Source organism: Podarcis pityusensis, assembly GCF_964106645.2.
Source record: "Podarcis pityusensis genome assembly, chromosome: 10".
NCBI classification, from domain to species: Eukaryota; Metazoa; Chordata; class Lepidosauria; order Squamata; family Lacertidae; genus Podarcis; species Podarcis pityusensis.
In genome coordinates, this window is record NC_138035.1 from 40,987,161 (window position 1) to 41,008,386 (window position 21,226).

Below are 21,226 nucleotides of genomic sequence, written 5' to 3' on the forward strand. Positions count from 1 at the left end.
CTCTGTGAGGGAAACAGCCAAGCAACTCTGGCAAGGCTGTGTCCATGCCTGCGTGATTGTCTCTGTGGTCAAGCATTGTACACCAACTGTATGCATTGCATACAGCCTATTGAGGCTGTGTTCTGAACCCACTTGACCTCCAGCTTCTCTGCAGGGTGGCCAGAGCTCAGGTAGTTCTCTTCCTTACTCCTCCTGGCTCAGTGCCACTGCAATTTAGCCTGAGTGAAAGGAGACCACTACGTGTTACTTGATGTCTAAACAGCTGCCTAATATACACTGAGTAGGAGGATAGTGGAACTTTGTCCATTAGTTCAGCCAACACACTTGAAAAAGGTGACTATCATACATGTACACCCCTCCTAACAACAATCCACACAATCCAAAGGGAGCTCTGTTTTCTTCTACAAAGGAATATCTCATCTACCCGACGTAAAATAGGGATAAACTAATTCACATTTTCCAGAACACTGTTGCATTATTTTTTATTATGTTGTTGTTTCGATGTTATGCCAAAGATGCCCAGCAATGTCCAGGACAATGTTCTTTTCCTGGCTCTTATGATTGTACTTGCACATATCTATAATTAAGGTAAAACCATTATTCTAAAGAATATAGATATAAACACAAGGGAATGCACGTATTTCACCATGGTGGTCCTAATGCAGATTCTTACTTCTCTTAAACTTTAAATCATGCATGGGGGACCTGGGGGACCTCCTATCATCCTTGACTATTGTCTATGCTGACTAGGGCTGATGGGAGCTGGATGCCCACTCCAGCCAGGGCACCAGGCTAGGGAAGATTGCTCTGACACCCAACATCACACTGGTTCTCCTGTTTTGCAATCAATACCTTTCTACCAATACCAAACATCAAAATCCGCTTTTCTTTATCCATGAAACAATCACACTAGAGCTTAGATAAGGTCTGATCTAGGATACTTTTTGTAAACAACAACAACAACAGAGAATCTGAGTTGAAAGAATTAAAGAATTACTGCTGTAAGAAACAAAAACTGCTGTACTAAACCTTTGATGCTGAATGGGCCGGTTGGGAGTCCAACAACGGGAAGCCACAGCTTCTTCACTCCCAATCTGTTCCTCCATGGGCAGATTGCTGTGATCCCATGCTGCATGTTGAGAACGGGACAAACAAAGGCATAGAAATGCCTCAATCTGCCCATGGAGGAAGAAAGCAGCTCTCAATCTCCCACAGCTGATTACTGAGAAGCTGATGAGCAGTAGAGGAAATGGGGTCAAGGAGTGGGCAGAGACTGGTAGGAATTGCTGGCAGGCTGAAGGTTCACCACTCCTGCCTTAAAGCTAAGGGTAACTTTCTTATTCTTTCTAAGCAGAAGGAATGGCCTTTACAAATCAATCCCTTGGAAACAAAAAGAGTATAAGAAACTTTAGCCACATTAAGAAAAGCACCCTAAAAGCTAAGGTCAAGCAAAACCATTTTTAAAAGAACTCTAGCAACATTATCAGCAACATTATCAGCATTAACAGCAACTGAACATCAGCCGGGGGGCAGAGCTGATATGAGCCAAAAGTTCCTATGAGGCATGACTGCTACATAGGAAGATAGAATGCTGCCTTACATTGAGTTTGAACATTGATCACACTAGTTCAGTATTGTCTACAATGACTGGGCTTCAGAAAAGGGTCTCTCAGTCCCCTCCAGAGATGCTGCTGTTTGAATTTGGGATCTTTGGCGTGCATATCAGATGCTCTGCCACTAAGCTACAGCGCTTCCTTCAATTGGCTTGCGTTTGACAGGGAGAAAAGAGTTGAATTTTCAAAATTACATTAAATTGACAGCTCATTTTAAGAAGGGTTATGTCACCTGGTACTTGAAATGAAAGTTTCTACTACACTTTTCTATTTCTATACAACTTTTGGAGACATCATAAATGTGGATGGGCGCTTCTGGATCTCCTTCATTGGACAGATTACAAAGTGTGGGCAGCGACTGAACAGGGAGCGGGAAAAGAGGGGAAAATATTATTTCACTTTGCCTTGTGTGCCTATTTTTAAAATAAATTTTTAAAAATCAAAATATTTATAGTTAAAAGTGGGAGATGAAACCAAAAGGGTAGGAGCAAAATATGTGTGTGAAACTTTTCCACAGTTGTACATTTCTTATGAGCACGATGCATGCACAGATGCTTGTGTTAAAAAATAGAGCACCACATGTCACCTCGCCATTTTTGTTTACCCATTCAGTTATATATATGCCTAAACGTCAGTGAGGCAGAGGAAGTGAAAACTGGCTTTAATATTAGGTGAAGAGCTTACGTCTGAGACTAAAAGCAGCCTTAGAACTATCGTATTTCTTTCAAACAACAGCAATAGCAACAATTTATTACATTTGTTTCCTCTCCTTCTTCCAAGCGTTTTGGGCCGTATTGGTTCTTTACCAACCACTGCCCTATTTTATTCCCACATGAGCTCAGTGAAATACTGTATGTTAGACTGCAAAAGAGTGACTAGTCCACTCCACCCAGTGAGCATTGTGCCTGAGTGAGGACTTGAATCTGGGCCTCCCTGGTCCAACACTTTAATTCAGATTTAGGGGCATCTTTGGGCCTTCAGATGTTGCTGAACTGCTCATCACTGCTCATCATCATTGGCTATGCATGCTAGGGCTGATCAGAGTTGTCATCTAGCAGCACCTGCATGCTCCTCCAATGCTTTCTTCACCAATCTGGGGCCCTCTGGATGTTGTTGGTACTACAGCTCCCATCATCCTTGGCCACTGGCCATGCTGGCTGAGGCTGATGGGAGCTGGAGTCCCACACCATCTGGGGGGCACCAGGCTAGGGAAGATCGCTCTGACCCCCAACATCACACTGGCTCTCCTCTTTTGCAACCAATACCTTTTTACCAATACCAGACATCAAAATCCACTTTTCCTTCCCCATTAAACAATCACACTAAATCTTAGATAAGGGCTGGCCTGGGATAGTTTTTGTAACAGAGAATCTGAGTTGAAAGAATTAAAGAATTACTGCTGTAAAAAAAAAACACAGAACCTGTTTTTCCAACCATCAGTTTATACTTAACTGTTTCCAGAGTTGCATTTTTCCCCAGTTGCTTTTTTTTATTTAGTTATTGATTCAGATTGTTTTAATTACATAAAAAATCATTATGCTTTCGACTGAAACCCCTACCATTTCCTGCTGTGCTGCGGCTTCACCACACACTCCCGGGTTGGTCTGGCGCTCTCTGCATGTTTTTGTCCCATGTCAGCCACCATTCCCTTCCTCAGTTTTGATGGCAAAAGATCAAACCAGCTAAGCAAGAAAGGAGAACTCTTGCATCTCAATGCAATTACATGATGGAGAATGGTGAAGGCTCGTTTATCAGCACTAAATACTTCATAAATACTTTCTGCAGTCAGAGGCATTCATTTGTTGGCTAACAACAAAAATCCAGTCTGTCAGTTTTACTGCCTGTTAATAGAAAAGATAATAGAAACAAAATGGAAGGAACATTATCAGCTGCTTTTGACAGATGTTTTAGCATATTTTAACAATCTGAGTTGATATTTCATCTTGGGTTGCTTTAAGGAAACCCAGCTGAGATTATTCGCCACTGAGAAAGCTCATGCAGTAGATTTCACCCACCCCTTCATCAGAAGAAAGATATGAAATCCACAGATGGCAAAACTCCATATAAAAGGCCTTCCAGGTGGCTTCGAGAAATTTATCTTTTCAATGAGAATCCCAAAAGACTGTAAGAATCTGGCATACCAGTTAGTCAGCTCCAAGTTATTATTTATTTTTCATCTATGCTCTCTTAAGGTGAGATCAAATAAATATGAGAATGATACCCAGGGCTTTGATGAGAACAAACAGGAAGATTCTGCCTCAATAAACAAGGGAATGGGGGATCAGAATATCTTAGAATCACAGAATTGTAGAGTTGGAAGGGACCACGAGGGTCATCTAGTCCAACCCCCTGCAGTGAAGGAATCTTTTGCCCAACATAGGGCTCAGACACACAGATTAAGCATCCCATGCTCTACCAACTGAGTACTCTGCATAAGGGGCATCACCATAATATCAGTTTTTGTGTGCTTCTAGTTTCTTTTTTTGTTATGAGTTTGTGGGTGTCAGATGTCTATAATTCCTGGATACTGCAAGTGTTAGAATTTAATCAAGGCATGAGGTGTTAAGCTAGTTGCCAGACTTCTAACCCCTGGATCCAGCAAGTGTTAAAAGCTAATCAAAGAAAGGGGCTCTGTGGGAGACGCAAATGGATGTGGACGCTCTCTCAGCTCATAAAGGTAAAGGTACCCCTGCCCATTTGGGCCAGTCTTGCCAGACTCTAGGGTTGTGCGCTCATCTCACTCTATAGGCCAGGAGCCACCGCTGTCCGCAGACACTTCCGGGTCACGTGGCCAGCGTGACAAGCTGCATCTGGCGAGCCAGCACAGCACACGGAATGCCGTTTACCTTCCCGCTGGTAAGCGGTCCCTATTTATCTACTTGCACCCAGGGGTGCTTTCGGACTGCTAGGTTGGCAGGCGCTGGGACCGGACGACGGGAGCGCACCCCGCCGCAGGGATTCGAACCGCCGACCATGCGATCGGCAAGTCCTAGGCGCTGAGGTTTTACCCACAGCGCCACCCGCGTCCCCTCTCAGCTCATAGTGAGAAAGAATAAAACCAGAGTTCAGAGCTAGGAGTCAGGTGAGCTAGAAGCTGGACACAAAAGTGGCAAGCTGGAAAAGCAAGATCTCTGTTTGAATCCAAGGCTGTGACTATGGGAGAAACAAGACCCTTTTGGGGTGTTAATGCTGTGAATTCCTCCATTGCAGGCTCAGGTTGAATATATGAGTAAATAAACCTCACAATCTCTGCAGAGACATCATAATCTCTGCTGTACCTCATTTCCATAAGGAGACACAGACCCTCAATAAACGTCTGGAACCCCCGGAATCTCACACCGCTCCAAGATTAGAGTGGCGTACGACTGTTGTGTCCAAATAGGGCAGATGTGGATCCATGCATTCATTATCAGTTTGACGGATGCAGTTATGCATTAGCACACATCTGCTCTCTGCTGCTTAGCTGTGTTGTTGAATGCACAACATGATATATGCATGCTGTGATGTTTCTGTGTTATGGATCAGCATTGCTGACATCACCTCCTGTGGGATCAGTGGTCTGAAAATGCAATGCAAAAATAATGGAGGTGAAAGGAAATAGGGAAATAAAAGGAGAGGCATACATCTATCCTTTTATTTCCGTATTTCCTCTCACCTCCAGTATTTTATGTATGCAACAACAGCAGCAAGAATTCTTTTAGTCCAAAAATGGAAACAACAAGAAGTACCAACGAAAGAAGAGTGGCAGATGAAAATGATGGACTTTGAGGAATTGGTGAACCTGACAGGAAAAATCCGGAACCAGAATGATCAAGTATTCCAAAAGGACTGGAATAAATTTATACGATATTTGAAAGATTACTGTAAGCAATTAACATCACTAGCAGGGTTGTCTGAAGACTTGTAATGAGAAATTTTCTCCCTTTCTATATTTATTTAAATTTTAAGGTATTTTGTAAGGAATGTAACTAGAATAGGAAAAAGCACAAATGCAATGATATAAAGGTTAATTTTGAAAGCCATGAGGCAGGAGGGAAAGAAATCGATGGGCTCTAAAGAGCCAGAGAGGTAAATAATAATGTGATTGCATATTACTAAATGGAAAATTAATAAAAATTACATATAAAAAAGGAAATAAAAGGAGAGACTTCACACATCTCTACTCAGAATATATCTAAGTCACATTCCCTCCCGCTTTGACCTGTCTGAGTTTGGAAAAACAAACATCTAAATTGTGGGCATGTTTAGAAGTCTGAGACACTTACATGCCTCTCTGCCAAGGCAAATGCCAGCTGTCCCAAACATGCCAATTGCCACTTGAAAGTGATGTTGATAGGTGAGGATGATGGGCTGTCCAATGGAATGGAAACAAAGGTAAGCATTTCCTGAAACGACAGAACTAATTTAGTTGTTGGATGTTCTTGAGATCCTGCAGGAGTTTGGTTCCACTTAGTATGCAAAAAAATAGGGTTGGCACTCAAAATCATGATTGCATTTCCGTTTCCCTTACTTGACAAGCATGAGAAGAAATGTTCTTTCTTCTGATCACCCATCTCCAACAACGCCTGTACTTCTTCATCAGTTCTTTAGTTCATTCACCCCACTAATTTGCCTCAAGATCTCATATGTTTTTGATGATTTTGTCCAGCATCTGTTCACTTGCCACACCTCCATGATCCATGAAGTATGGATGATGCTGTTCTTCCCATGATATGCAGTATGGATTCAGGCCCTCCACCATAGTTTTGGATGAGATTTATTCCTTCAAGGCTGAAATTTGGGGGAATATGTAAAGTATACACATTGAGGACTGGTATAATACAGAAATTTGCAATAGAGTCAAATACCAAAATAGAAGTCATTTTTTCTTTGCATCCTACAGCCCTCTAGCTTTGGTGGTCATGCATTTTTCTAGTTTCTGGATATGGCAAGCCTATACTCCAGTTTCTTAGGAGTAACCTCACTTAACTTAATGGGAGTAGAGGCTTGCACTGCTAGGGAAACTATTGCAATAGGCAATTGTCTGTCATACTTCTTTGAAATATTTGCAGTTGTAATAGTTTTATTTAGAAGATAAGCCTCTCCATGTGGTCATCCTCAAAGTCAGTTTTGAAGCAGATTATCTAAGTCACTCTTGCCCATTCCTAAATTAATGAGACTGCAGAGAGAGCTTTACTAATTTCAATAAAATTGAATGTCTTGAGGCTTTCCATTGGACAGCAAAGTGGCTTCATGTCAGCACATCTGTATACATGTCAAACTCCCCTGAAGGAAACTGACTTCAGCCAGTTTCTGCCATTTCGCTGCCTTGTTTGTGTGACACAACTTGTGCCTTTGTTGGGTTAGCAAAGTCTGTTTGCCTTCAAATATTAATATCCTGGCTGGCTGACTTCAGTCACTTTATAAGCTTTGAAAGTGGTCCAGCAACAGCTTCCTGGATTGCTTCAAAACAATTCAACTTTAATTTAAGACAGAACATTAGCATTACCAATGAACTCCAAAATAACATCTTAAAGCTCTCAGCAGGTGGGGATTTGGGTGTTTCAACTTCATTCAGTGCTTCAAATGATATCAGTGGTGAGAGGAATTGGTGGGGAGAAATCCTGTCAACAGAGTCCTCTTACAGAATGCCAGTTCCAGCTGGAGTGTTCAGACGTAAAGCTCATTAAAGAGTTTAACGATCAGGATAAATGTCATACCCATTAATCTCCCCCTGAAATAGACAAAGTAAATAGCAATGAGTGAGTTAAATCTGATTTCCTCAGGAAGCTGGATGGTTGATAAAGATTAACACTAGCTTTAATAGCACAAAATAAAAAGAGGACCATTCCTTTATTAATGAAGGCTGCAAGCCAGCATGAAGTTCAGTTTTCTTTTTCTTTTTTCTTCCCTGTGACATTGACCATTCTGGGTCACTCTAGAGGCAAACAATTGAAAGGTTACTGTCAAAAAGGAGCAAGAAGAGATTCTGAAGGCAACATGGCTTACTCATAGGACTAGAGAAATGGAAAGATAGTCTCTTGAGACTGTTAAAAGCCTCATAGGAATATACTAGAAAATATACTTAGCCTGTCTTCCTCAATGTGGTGAAATTATTTCATTTATACCATCAACATCCAGTGCCTCTAACATCAACTTAGAAAATCCCATGGGACTCAAAGTATTTAGGGTTCATATGGCCACCCAAGATCTTATTTTTCAATCTGTGCAGGTTTCTTAGTCAAAGCAAGAAAAATAAAGGACAACCTGGATGGAATTAAGTCCTTTCCCGCAGGATCTTGGCACAGGGATGGGCATCTTCCCTGCTTCTTTGAAATTTGCTGACATTATCCGTTTCTTATGTTCAGTTCTACTGGTTTCAAATCCAGGCATTCACAACTTCTAAGCAGTGCCATGTATTGCATAGTATAACCTCCAACATTTCATGCAAGCTTGTCTACTTAGCCCTCCACAGGTGTGCACACTAGAGTTAACAGGGTCCCGGTTGGATGAGCAAGCCAGCTCTGTTCTGCCTTGCTAGTCTTGTCACCTTCAACTTGTGGGATGTGGAGGATACTGTCTGATGAGGGGAGCCTCTGGTATGTTTTGTGGCTCCCAGTATGTATTAGAACTCTGAAAAATTAGGGTTCAGAAATGTGTGGGGAGCTTCTATTTATTTATTTCATAAAATTTATATACTGCTTGATTGTTAAAAACCTCAAAGAGGTTTAAAAAACCCTCCAAGGGGTTAATAATAATAATAATAATAATAATACAGTTATACCTCGGAAGTTGAACGCAATCTGTTCCAGAAGCCCCTTCAACTTCCAAAATGTTAGGAAACCAAGGGGCAGCTTCCAATTGGCTGCAGAAAGCTCCTGCAGCCAATCAGAAGCCATGGAAGTCAAGTCTGACGTTCGGGTTCCAAAGAACATTCCCAAACCAGAACACTCACTTCCAGGTTTGCGACGTTCGGAAGCCAAAACGTTCAAGTCACAAGGTATTTGTCAACCAACGTATGACTGTAATAAGAATTTTAATATTTATACCCAACCCATCTTGCTGGATTTCACCAGCCACTCTATGAATAGAGGGTTGCTTCAGACAACCCCCTCCCATGTGTTTCTTTAATCCTAATGTGCATGCCTGAAAAGGAACTGCAATTTATTAATAGTACCCAGAATGTGCAACAGCTCCATCTCCACCCCGTTACACGCTGCTGAATTGCCTTCTCCACGTACTACATTAATTTACTCTGCAAATAGCTGACCTTGCCTTAGTTTTAATTATTTCTGTAGTTTATACCTCAACCCTTCATCCCATGCACAGTCTATGTTCTAAATAAACAAAGGAAGAAGTTAATATGAGAACTTTATAAGGCAATTTATAAACCGTCTGAACATATAAAGTTATTTCTTGAACTTATGTTTAAGCCTATATTTACCACTGCAAAAGTGGGACCTTCCTGGATAAAAGTCAAGGCTGGTTACTTCAACAAGTACAAAGAGAGGAGATCACCACCTGGAAAATTGTCATGCCTGAAGCCGAAGAACCAAATAATTATCAAGCCACAAGTGTTGGCTATAAATGAGTCTATTTGAAAGAATGAAGTATTTTGCTGAAAGGAAAGAATCTGGCTTAGGGGATGGGGAAACCTGTGGCCCTGCAGATGGTGGTGAGGTCCAACTCCCATCACCCCCATCCATCATGGTCATTGGTCTGGGATGGTGAGAGCTGGAGAACAGCAACATTTGGAGACTTTACAGATTCCTCATGCCTGTTCTATCTAGAAAGAAGTAGCTGGTTTGAAGCATCAGATGCTATTTTCATTCACTATTTGCGATCAGCAACCTGGGCCTACCTAAGGAAATGGTCCCATGCGGACAAAATTTGCAGGTTACACCAATGCAGGAGGGTATTGCAAAAGGATTGTGAAATTATGCAGGTCACATTTCTTATTCTCACAAAAGCAAATTATTGACAGATACTAATGTAATGAAAGAAGTCTGCTCATTATTTCTGTTTGTAATCTTTATTAGTTTTATTAGCACTAATTGCATTTGTGATAAATGTGAAGCAATATTCCTCACCCGCATTAAAGCAGCCAGGCTTTTGATTGGTATTCTGTGCAATAGCAGCTTCATTGTGATAAATGAACCAGTCAACAACAAATCAACAACACAATACACCATAAAAGGCCTTTATTAACTATAGGAGAGTGGATTCTACCCCCCACCCACCCCCACACAAACACACACACTTAACGCTATTCAAGAAGCATTGGATTTTCACCTTGGGCAAACATAGAAAAAGCTTTTATTGCCTCTGCAGACCTTTTAGTATCACTTGCTTCCCACTAAATCAAAACCTTGCTCCTAATTGGTAAACCTTATAGACAATGATGCGTTTCCAGTGGGTTGCCGTTAGCAGTGGTTCATTTATCATAGCAGACAGAGAGGCGGAACAATTCCTATCAAATACCTGCCTACTTTCTCACTTGTGAATCCAGTTTTGGAGTTATTTACTCAGCACTTTAGTAGTAAACATATCAGCTGGCCTGAAGGAAAAATGAGAGGTTTGCAGAATGTCAATTTTATTGCAGAGGAGGAAGGGAGAAAGATAGCTACACTAGTAGCATCAAAGTTTTCGATCTGAGAGATGACAGTACACATTTTTCTTTCTTTCTGAAGTCTTCGTACAGTTCCTATGCATGCACACACACAGAATTCCTCCTCTACATTCTTAGAACATTGGGCCAACTTACTTAAACTGCTTTTAATAGTGTGTTTTCATTGCTGTGTTTCATACTTTGGGATGAAGGGCAATAACTTGAAACAACACAACTCCTCTTGTGTAACAATTGTACCATGTCTTCCAAACAGATTTAGACCACATTTTTTACAACCACTGACCTGAGAGTAAAGCCTGGCTAAATTCAGTGGGATGTACATTGGGGGGGGGGGGGAGAGAAACTACAGCCCAAGAGGCCTGGGATTAAAGATTGAAAAATGTCATCTAGCAAAATGAGAAAAAGCTGGGTATTACAGCTAGACGTTATCCTGGATTGCAAAATTTCATTATTTTGAATAATTGTTATATACATAATTGGCAGACAGAGAAGTGGAAGATTCTTCCCCCCCCCCCTTTACCTCTTTCCTTGGCTTGTTTTCTCTATGCCTTTTAATTCTTGTTAGTCTTCAGTCAATTTTATTTCTTTGTACATTTTGGTTTTTGAAGTTTTGTATTTTGGATAAATGAAGATACATGCAGGAAGGTGATGGGCAGGAGATGGAGGACCCTGCATGAGAGGCAGGTTAGAGAAGACCCCTCAGGATGAGAGGCCAAGGGAAGAGGGGGAAGCTCCCAGATGAGAGCTGGGAGGATTCATTCTTCTGTGTGTGGTTAAAGTATAACTGTGATAAAGAGCTTGATATTATTATTCTCTCCCCATCCCCTTTCTTTTTCTTCTCTTCTTTTTTGGCTTCTTCCCTATCTTTCTCTCTTAGACTAGTCTATCTTTTATTGTATATTATGTTGAAAACTTTAAATAAAACATGATTATGAAATGAACTACATAGGAGTGCATGGCACACGGACTTTGAAACTTTTAAAAGGAGATTAGACAAATTCTTAGAGACTAAGGCTATTGATGGCTACTAACCAGGTGACTGCATTCCCAGAGGCAGTATGCTTTTCTATACCAGTTGCGGAGAATACTGTTTCATTCAGGTCCTGTTTGTAGGCTTCCTGTAGGCATTTTGGACTAGATGGGTGTTTCGCCTGATCCAGCAGAGCTCTTCATATACTCTTATGTAAACAATATTTCCTTCTATATATATAATAGAGTAACTGCCATTATTACCACTTCCAGTCCCAAGCCTAGACATTTCTATTCTTCAACATTTTTCTTAAGTTTCTTTAACCTGAGGAAAAATAATTCTCAAGTGCTATGGTAAGCTTAAGGGTTTCTTATCGTTTCTTTTGTATTTTCTTTGGAAACTCTAAGGCTTATACTGGTTGAGTTTTAATTTTGCTCTTTGGTTTTTCCTCAAGGACAGGCTCATTTCTTTCTCAGCTCCCCACTGCTTCCATGTGCTCTGAGGGTAACCCCAAATTGTGTCCTTTTAAATTCCCTTTGATCTTTTCTCTTTATATCTCTCTCATTTCAGTATATTAAGCCATCTTTCTTCTCACTGGCTTCAGGTAAAAGAAATGGCAATAAAAATATCGCACTAAAGTATACATGTAGAACCCCCAGTGGGACTTTTCAGCTACAAATAAATGTTATTTTCCACGCTGTGCAAATAAATGTGTCAAAGTGGAAATAAATCATTAATTCCCACTGTAGGGCTATTGATTTAAGTAGCAACAGCATTATCATCTTCTCAGACCAAAAAAGGAAACCAGTCAGTCAGTAGCAATTGACAGATCCATTGGCCAATAATACTCTCACAAAAATAGACCAGTTTACTCACATTGCAAAACACACTGGGCAGTGCAGAGGTTGACTGTTCAGTATCGGAAAGTGAAAGACTGCAATGTCCTAAAGGTGTGGCATCACTATGGGTGTTCAGAATTGGTGCACAGGCTGAAAATAAGTTCCACTGAAATCAACTGCATATTCCCCATAACTGCAGCATATTTCCTGTTTCAAACATGGTTAGACCACAGGGTCTAACCAGTATTGGGACGCGGGTGGCGCTGTGGGTTAAAGCCTCAGCGCCTAGGACTTGCCGATCGAAAGGTCGGCGATTCGAATCCCCGCGGCGGGGTGCGCTCCCGTTGCTCGGTCCCAACCTAGCAGTTCGAAAGCACCCCCGGGTGCAAGTAGATAAATAGGGACCGCTTACTGGCGGGAAGGTAAACAGCGTTTCCGTGTGCTGCGCTGGCTCGCCAGATGCAGCTTTGTCATGCTGGCCACGTGACCCGGAAGTGTCTCCGGAGAGCGCTGGCCCCCAGCCTCTTAAGTGAGATGGGCGCACAACCCTAGAGTCGGACACGACTGGCCCGTACGGGCAGGGGTACCTTTACCTTTACCTAACCAGTATTATCCCAGTTAGGTGCCCCATGTGGCTGCTGCAGTTATGTGTCCATTGCATCCAAAATAATGTGCAACATGGAGGGTCCTCCCACATGGCCTCATAAACGAGACAAATAAGTATTCTTCATCCACACATGACCATGTCCCATTTAATCAGTCAGCATAGCTCAAAGTGGAGTCCCTAAGACGGTTAGATGGCGCCTTGCATGCCTCCTTCCAGCAATTCCTACAGCCAAGCTGGTGTCAGACATATTTCTCTGCTTTCCTTTGGACCACCTCAGTGAGGCCAAGAGGGGAGTCTTGTTGTCTGGGCAGCATCTCTTTACACACTGCCCAGGCTTGTGCAGTAAAAACAACACAGGAGGCAGCAGCTAAAACTTGCATGTCTCTGCAACCACAGCAAGCATTGTAATTCTCTAGCAATTTGATTTCACCCCCAAAGGCACACTCCATTGTGTCTTCAGACAGAAGCCAACAACAATACCTCAAACACCCCAGAGTTATTATATGTCAACATAATAAGAAGAAACTAATTCAACACACCCCAAAAGGAACTAATTCATGTCCATCCCTTTACAAAACAAACAAGTTTGGTTCATGTTCAGCTCACCTTTCAATTCATGTTCATCCAATTTTTATATCTAACATCTATCTATCTATCTGTCTGTCTATCTATCTATCACTATCATCTATCTATCTATCTATCTATCTATCTATCATCATCTATTATCTATAAAATCAGCATCCACAATGCTACAAGCCAGACTGAGGCGATGAACTTGAAAATAAACTAGAAATCATTTGAAGTTCTGTCCTCAAATAAACTTAATTAACATTTGATTCACTGAGTATGGGACTAGTTTCATAGTACAATTCAGAATTTTAAAATCTAATTTAGTGAACTTTGTTAAACTAAACTAGTTCGTTCAAAGCACTGGTTAGATCCAAAGGGATTCATAGGGTTGGATTCAATTAACCTAGCATGCTAGCAGAAGGACTCCCACTAGCTCAATGGGACTTCCCTCTCATCTCTCCCACATGCCCAACTCAGCTCCCCAAATTGGCTCGGGGGGGGGGGGGTTGGGAAAACCTCCAGAACAAGATGCAGGGGGAAGAGAAGGGAGGTTGTTCCATCTGGCAAGTATAAATGCTTGCACTGATGGAATGATCGTATTAGTACCTCATTGATTTCATTACATTGGGCCTTTCAGCCAAGCAACTGCTCTATATTCAAAAGATGCAGTCAGTCTTCCACTGGGCTATGTTATTTTTGATTTAATTCTGCTGATAATGGTGGGACACTTTGATGTTCAGCTTAATTGGTTTTTCTTGCGACTCCCACCCAGCCAGGGGAGGCAGGGGGCAGAGAAGGGTTAGGAAACTCTTTAAGGACCAGGGTGTCTCACCAAGGTTAAAAAGACAAGTTAAGATATTGTTCTACAGGCAAGGTTCCGACTTTAAAACACCAGTTGACATTTAAGGGGAGGGAACACCAAAGAAAACAGGAGGATCAGCACTAAACCTGAGTCTTATTATAATAAGCAATGAAGAAAGAAGATTAATTGTGCTGCCACAAGATTACTGAAGATTAATGCTAACACCATCACATTTGGGCCTTCCAAAGATCTGGATTATGACAAAGATTATGCAGAATTTCCGTTCCTGCTTATTTGTTCTTTTATTTATTTAAGATAATGCTGCTGCAATATTGCAAATGTTGGCTCAACTGTAGATGGATTCTGAATTTGTAAAAAAAAAGAAGAATATATTTTAATATGCATCAGTAATGCTGTATTTTTACTATTGTATAAATAGCTGCTTTCTTCCAACAGCTGTAAACCACAGAGCAACTGACATTTTTTAACTTAGACAGAAGGTTTTTACAAACAATTAAGCTGGATAATTCTAGATTAGCTTTCATTAAATCACTGTCTTTGCTTAATACCCTTTGTGATTCTTTGTAAATGAGTTTTAGATAATCTCGAGATGCAACAGTTAATCTTTCCTCCTGATTACCTCCTTACAATGCCCTAATTAAATCTGCCTGTTGACACTTTTTCACCTACTTCTACAACTGGTAACTCTGTGTATTTAGGTCATCTGCAATCTCTTTGGTTGGTGCTCTCATTTACACTGTTTAAAAAAGAAACATTCATAAATATGGCAAAAATATGACTGTTTAGTTGCAAATCAAATGTTTAAATTGAACCTTCCCTTGGAGTAGAAGCCGATTGTTTAAGATTTCTTAATGCAATTTGGCCATTACCTACATATGTTGATGAGATGGACTGAATAAGTTTGTTCCAGCAAAAACAGGGAAGAGTCTCATAGCACCTTATAGTTTAACACATTTTAACACACTACAATCCACTTCATCAAAAGCATGAAATGTTATCCCAATTTACAGGCGTGTGTGTGTGTACACATACAGAGAGAGAGATAGAGAGTAGTTGGGAAGGTAAGCAGTAATTTCAGAAGGAAAGGAAATACAGAAATTATTGATATCATTATAATTCACACAGAGAGAGCTTTATTGCAGTCCATAGACCCAAAATTGTAATTTGTAACTAACTGTGGTCGCTTCACAAAATAGTTTGCTTGTGATAACACAGACATCCTGGCATTAGTCAGCTAGGTATCACATGAGATTAAAAACAAACATTCCAACAATGGGTGGTACCACTGAACCTCTAGATCAGGGACGTCCAACTCCCAACAGACTGCGATCTACTCACAGAATAAAAAAACTGGCAGTGATCGACCCCTTTTGTGGGGGCGGGTTCAGGTCAAAGTTGTTCAGCTTTTTTTAGGGAAGAATGTCACATTATGGAAAGGGAGATTTCAGAATTGAGAAAAGGGGGAAGGGGAGAAAGTCACACACCAACAGATCGCTATGGAATCAATCTGCATCACAGTGAAAACTCCGTCTTCTGTTTCAGCAATCGTGTGAAAATGGAGGATGGGGCAAGGGAAAAGGATCTACCAGAACATCCCAGGGATCTAACAGTCAGACACGACCGACCTGTTGGACAGCCCTGCTTTAGATGAATAGTACAGTTTTCTGTTAAAATTCTGTTGTTCTAGAACAGGTATGGAGAGTGTTTGGCTCTTAGGCATTGCTGAACTATAATTTCCATCAGCCTCGGCAAGCATGGCCAACAGCCAGGGGTTGTGGGAACTGGAAAATCATTATTATTTATTAAATTTGTATCTCTGGAAGGCTAAAGATTCCCCATGCCTGTTCTAGAATAACTACTTCAAGATTAATAACAGAATGTCCAGGGAAGTTGAAATGTTCACCTACTGCTTTTAAAATACTGCCATTTTTTATGTCAAACTGTCAGACTGACAGTCAAACAAACTAACTGACAAAAGATTGTTTACATGCAAATACTGTCACTTTTCCTGACAAATTCTGTTCAAGGGACACAGAAGGTTATTAATTAAAAAAACTTGAGCAGTTTAATTAGGTATTCTCTATGTAATTTAATCTGACTTCACATTTCCTAAATGGAAAATGTGCTTGATGTCCCTTCAGCATCAGTGGAGGATGCCTTCCATCTTCCCTGTCGCAGACATTCTATTAACTCTGCGGTTATGAATTGTCTTGTTGACAAATATAAAATCCTGTTGCAATTCTGTTGCATTTATATGGACAGAGGGATGGAAGGAAACAACAGAAGAGGAGTCTGCCCAGAATTTCTACCCATAACATTCAGCAAGACAAACATAAGAAAAATCCGTAATCAGGTGTGTGTTTTTTAGTTGTTCTTGACTGGCAGTCACACCAAGTTTTTAACTGGATATTTGATATAAGAAAATGAATAATGTGGGGAATTAGATGTGACAGGAAACAGGACAGACAAATGGCATATGTGGTAATGAAATCTCGGCACACTGAGTGCTCCAAAAAGGCAGATATACTTTTACCTTGACACACTCAGACCTTCCTTTACACCCACCCAGCTAAAACTAAAGTAGTGTGGCTCAAGGCAGGACAATAACCCAGTCAGGCATCTATGATGAGCTCAGCCAAGGAGTGAATGTCCCTGTCAACAGAACTAGGAGAGGTGACACTGCCTGAGCTAGGGAGAGAGTCAACAAGAATTTCCCACACATTCCTCTTCAGGTTTGTCAGCTATGTGAGTCTTCAAGGATCAGCTTTGTACAGCTTTCCGGGGTTGACAATCAACATAGACTTCGTCTTGCCTTTCTTTTACCTATATTCTGCAGAACATCAGAGGGCCTGCATCTGTGAGCTGACATCTCTCTCCAGCAGCCAATGTCCTAGTCCATTTGTTGCCCCCTCTGACCCCTCCTTCTGGAGCTAAGAACCTACACTATACAGCTGAAAGACACCAGAGAAGTCTGCCATAAAGCTGCCCACACGGACCTAAAATACTTTAACCTTTGTACATTCTTCGGTCTAGTGTATATGTTCGTCAGTCTAGTTAAGTTCAATGGAAGCTGCTCCCATAGTCTATCCCATGGGGGGGGTGCTACCTGTCCTGGTACTGTAATATATATAGATAAATAAAAACCAACTGATTCCACTTCACATCTGTATTAGGTTCTCTAAGTGCTAACTTAGATAATATATAACCACCATATCTGTGCCTTAAGTACAGGAGGATTTTAAAGACACAAATTGCCAGCATATGAAGGACTGATTCTGATTAGGACCCTACTGTAAGGAGTAGTAGACTTTAACCCAGGCATAGGCAAACTCGGCCCTCCAGATGTTTTGGGACTACAACTCCCATCATCCCTGACCACTTTGCTAACCCAGAAAAAGTACCTCAGGTTAAGAACTTTGCTTCAGGATGAGAACAGAAATCATGCAGCAGCGGCATGGCGGCAGTGGGAGGCCCCATTAGCTAAAGTGGTACCTCAAGTTAAGAACAGTTTCAGGTTAAGAACAGACCTCCAGAACAAAGTGAGTTCTTAACCCGAGGTACCACTGTGCCAAGAACAACAGCCCTGCACTTAAGGCCACAGCTACAAGCTAACATGTTTAACAAGCCCTTATCTTCTTCTGCCATTCCATAGAAAACAGATGGTAGCAGTCCCTTTTGCAGATTCGGAGGCTGTCAGATAGGGGTGGCACTTTCTCTTCTTTTTTGACATTTCAATAGGTCATCTTCGTCAAAATGTTCTTCTAGGAGTTTTCAGCCCAAGAGTTCTTACTTCCCTTCCACGAGATTAACATGTAGTATTTATCTCTCATGTTGACAGAAATGCAAGGGGAGTCTGGTCCTAGCACATCAGGTGCATAAACAGGGTGACGTTTTGAGGTGGACTTTTGCGTCTTAAATACTATCTCAGTTTGGCATTCTTTATTTGCCTTTATGGTACTGACAGGAGACAGTAATTATTGTATCAGTGAACTTGACTCCTTACTGTTGCTTCATCTTAGATTGAAGAAAAATGTTTCTTTAAAAAAAAAAGACTGTCGTCATATTCACAGCAGTTTCAACTCATCTTCACAACTGAACTCTCAGTGAACATAGTGAAGATCCAACCACTTGAGCGGGTGACTCACTGCTTTTGCCTTCTCCACTCTTTTTTAGCTGTTTGCAAAGTTTTCAGGTAGTGAAAACACCAAGTATAAGGATCATGAGCTAGAAGTGCCCTCTCAGTTTCTCACTTTTCCCAGTCTTATATTCAGTTCTCCAAACTTCTGCAGCAATGTGCTTAAAAAAATAAAACTTCCTGAAAATTGATATGTATTTTAGTGCAGTTTGACTTACACACACATTTTTGCAAGCTGTTTCCCCTAATATAATGCACTTTGTAGATTATTTTGACGAATATATTCATTTTTACTCACTCTCACGCACATATGCTTTTTGTAAATACTGGTTAGTTGGGATACTACATCGCAAAATTCAAAGAAGTGTGAATTCTGAAGGTTGGCTGAGATTTGGTTCTCATATTGTCTCAGAAACTGCAGATTAAGTGGTTTTATCTTTCAATGCAAACTGAATTGAATTTCTCTCTTGTCCCTAAGAAGGCGATACCAGGTCATTAACAAGGTCAAATCACACAATATTTTTTAGAGAAATGCCTAGCACTTGAAGTGCTCGTCTCCTTCTATATTCATTCACAGTGGACATTGCCTGCTGTTCACTTCATTAATGGAACTTTTTTTTTTTTTTTTTGCAACAAACATATTTGAAAAATAAAGCCTTTGCCTGAATAATAAATAATACTTACTGCATCCCTTCCCTGTAAGTATACATGTTTTCATTAGTGTCTTGAATTTGCTTCCGTTACAGATGTGAATGGGCACATTGATCTCTCCTGTCAAATGAGAAAGAAACAGCAAGACCCTGTTACAATTACACGACATCCATTTACTGCAATGGAATGTGAATGGGAGTGACTATAGAGGCAATCGTATTCATAACCACCTATGAAGATTATTTGAATGCAAGGTAGCCTGCTGTTAGTCAAGGCAGCCGGGACAGCAGTGACACTGGCTGGCTGGCTTAAGATATTCAATACATGGCATACTAGGGAAAAACGAGGCAGTTAGGTCCCAAGCATAATTGACAACTATTCTTTCCTAGAGCATCTGGAAGGAGAGATAGGATAGGGATCATTTCATTTTTGTTGCTTTAAAGCATTCTCGCATGACATTCCCTGCCCTTGATATATCCCATCCCTTCTATTAGCGATGAATTGCACCACACACTGCTGGCTCCCCTTGACTGGGTTTCAGCAGATATTTTATTCAAAAGCCATTTTCTCATTACGTATTCGCTTGTCTCCCCACCCCACCCAAAAAATGTCAGTTTGTTTTCATTTGGCTTACATCAGGGAAGCCTGTGTTCAAAGGGGACTTCCATCCTCATTCTCCTTGATTCTTTTCGGCATGTTAATGTTGGAATTTGAAGGGTGCCTCCCACAGGAATGATGTGAAGTGGTTAGAAAAGGCACTGGCTTCTTCCACATGCCTTTCAGTAGAGGCTGTTTGTGAGTATTTATTGGGACAGCAATCAAAATATTATCTTCATCCACCAAGCTGGCATTTAATGCGGGGAGCGGTCACTGTGGAGTTACACTGTTGCCAACACTTCTCTCTGGGGGTTTCTTTCTTTCTTTCTTTCTTTCTTTCTTTCTTTCTTTCTTTCTTTCTTTCTTGTCTACTCTTTTAGAAACTGTAAAGCACATATTGGCATTTGGTGATACTGGATCATATTTGGTCTGCCTGGCTTCAGGCCACTGGAAGGCCAACCAATATGGTGGTCTTTACATTGCTCAGTAAGGTAATTGTTATTTTTAAAAAAGAAACCCGGTTAGTCATGCCATGCCATATCCATTTGCTAGTGACACAGAGGCAGGCTTCTTTCATTGGTGGCACCCGTGTTATGGGATGCCCTCCTCACTGAACTACAAGAGGACCCAACTGTATTGACAATCCCATGGGGGTTTTTTTGAAGCCACACCTGCTCACATAGGCATACCCTTGATCTCTCAGTATCCTGATTTAATTACTGCGTTTTAATAGGACTGCTTTATTGCATATTTTAATAATGGATTTTTTTCTATTTTAATGTTTTAATGGCATTGTGTATTTAATTGTGGGTGTTTATATTTTAATGCTTGCATATGTGGTTTTTATATTTGCAAACTGCTTGGAAGCCTATTTTGGTATTAAGCAGATGATGATCATCATCATCACTTTTAATTTGTATACCATCTTTCTATCTTACAGTACCCAAGGGGGTTTACAACCTGAAGAAACAAAGAATGTACACCTTATAACCTTAAAGGTAAAGGGACCCCTGACCATTAGGTCCAGTCGTGGCCGACTCTGGGGTTGCAGCGCTCATCTCGCTTTATTGGCCGAGGGAGCCAGCGTACAGCTTCCGGGTCATGTGGCCAGCATGACTAAGCCACTTCTGGCGAACCAGAGCAGCACACGGAAACACCGTTTACCTTCCTGCCAGAGCAGTACCTATTTATCTACTTGCACTTTGACGTGCTTTCGAACTGGCAGGAGCAGGGACCGAGCAACGGGAGCTCACCCCATCGTGGGGATTCAAACCACCGACCTTCTGATCAGCAAGTCCTAGGCTCTGTGGTTTAACCCACAGCATTACCCGTGTCCCATTATAACAATCTAATCCAATACAAAAATGTGATAATAAAACATAACCATATCCATCTTTTCTACCACTTTCTGATTTTTTTATAGTGGATCCCCACAGACACTTGGGGAAAACAATGGGCAAGATCCAACATTGTTGCTCCATTAATAGATGGAGTATGGCACCCAAAGAAGCAACTCTCCACAAGCACAACTCTTCTTCTGAGAACAAAAGCGCCTCCCACATGGAACAACAACATTAGATCCTACCCAATGATCCTAGACTCCTATTCTTCACATTATTAAAATTTCTCTCAGTGGCCAGAACAGGGCAGCCATCAGCATTCTCTCTCTCTCTCTCTCTCTCTCTCTCTCTCTCTCTCCCTCCCCCTGCAATTACAATCATACGTTTACAATTAAGTTATTTGAAATAGCTGGCGGAAGCTTATCAATGGCAAGACAGTATTTTAGAAAACTGCAGTGGAATACACTTAAGAG

The 21,226-nt window shown here is 41.1% G+C and overlaps 1 long non-coding RNA gene across 1 annotated transcript; it reads right to left on the minus strand.

Annotated features, from left to right (window-relative positions):
• Positions 1–1,883: 1,883 nt before the first annotated feature.
• On the minus strand, positions 1,884–19,370 carry LOC308457571. The gene is made up of 6 exons (XR_013977007.1): positions 18,850–19,370; positions 7,102–7,326; positions 6,124–6,383; positions 5,879–5,998; positions 3,173–3,454; positions 1,884–1,971 (listed from the first exon to the last, which is right to left on the minus strand). It is a non-coding gene; the product is annotated as an uncharacterized lncRNA (long non-coding RNA).
• Positions 19,371–21,226: the final 1,856 nt, after the last annotated feature.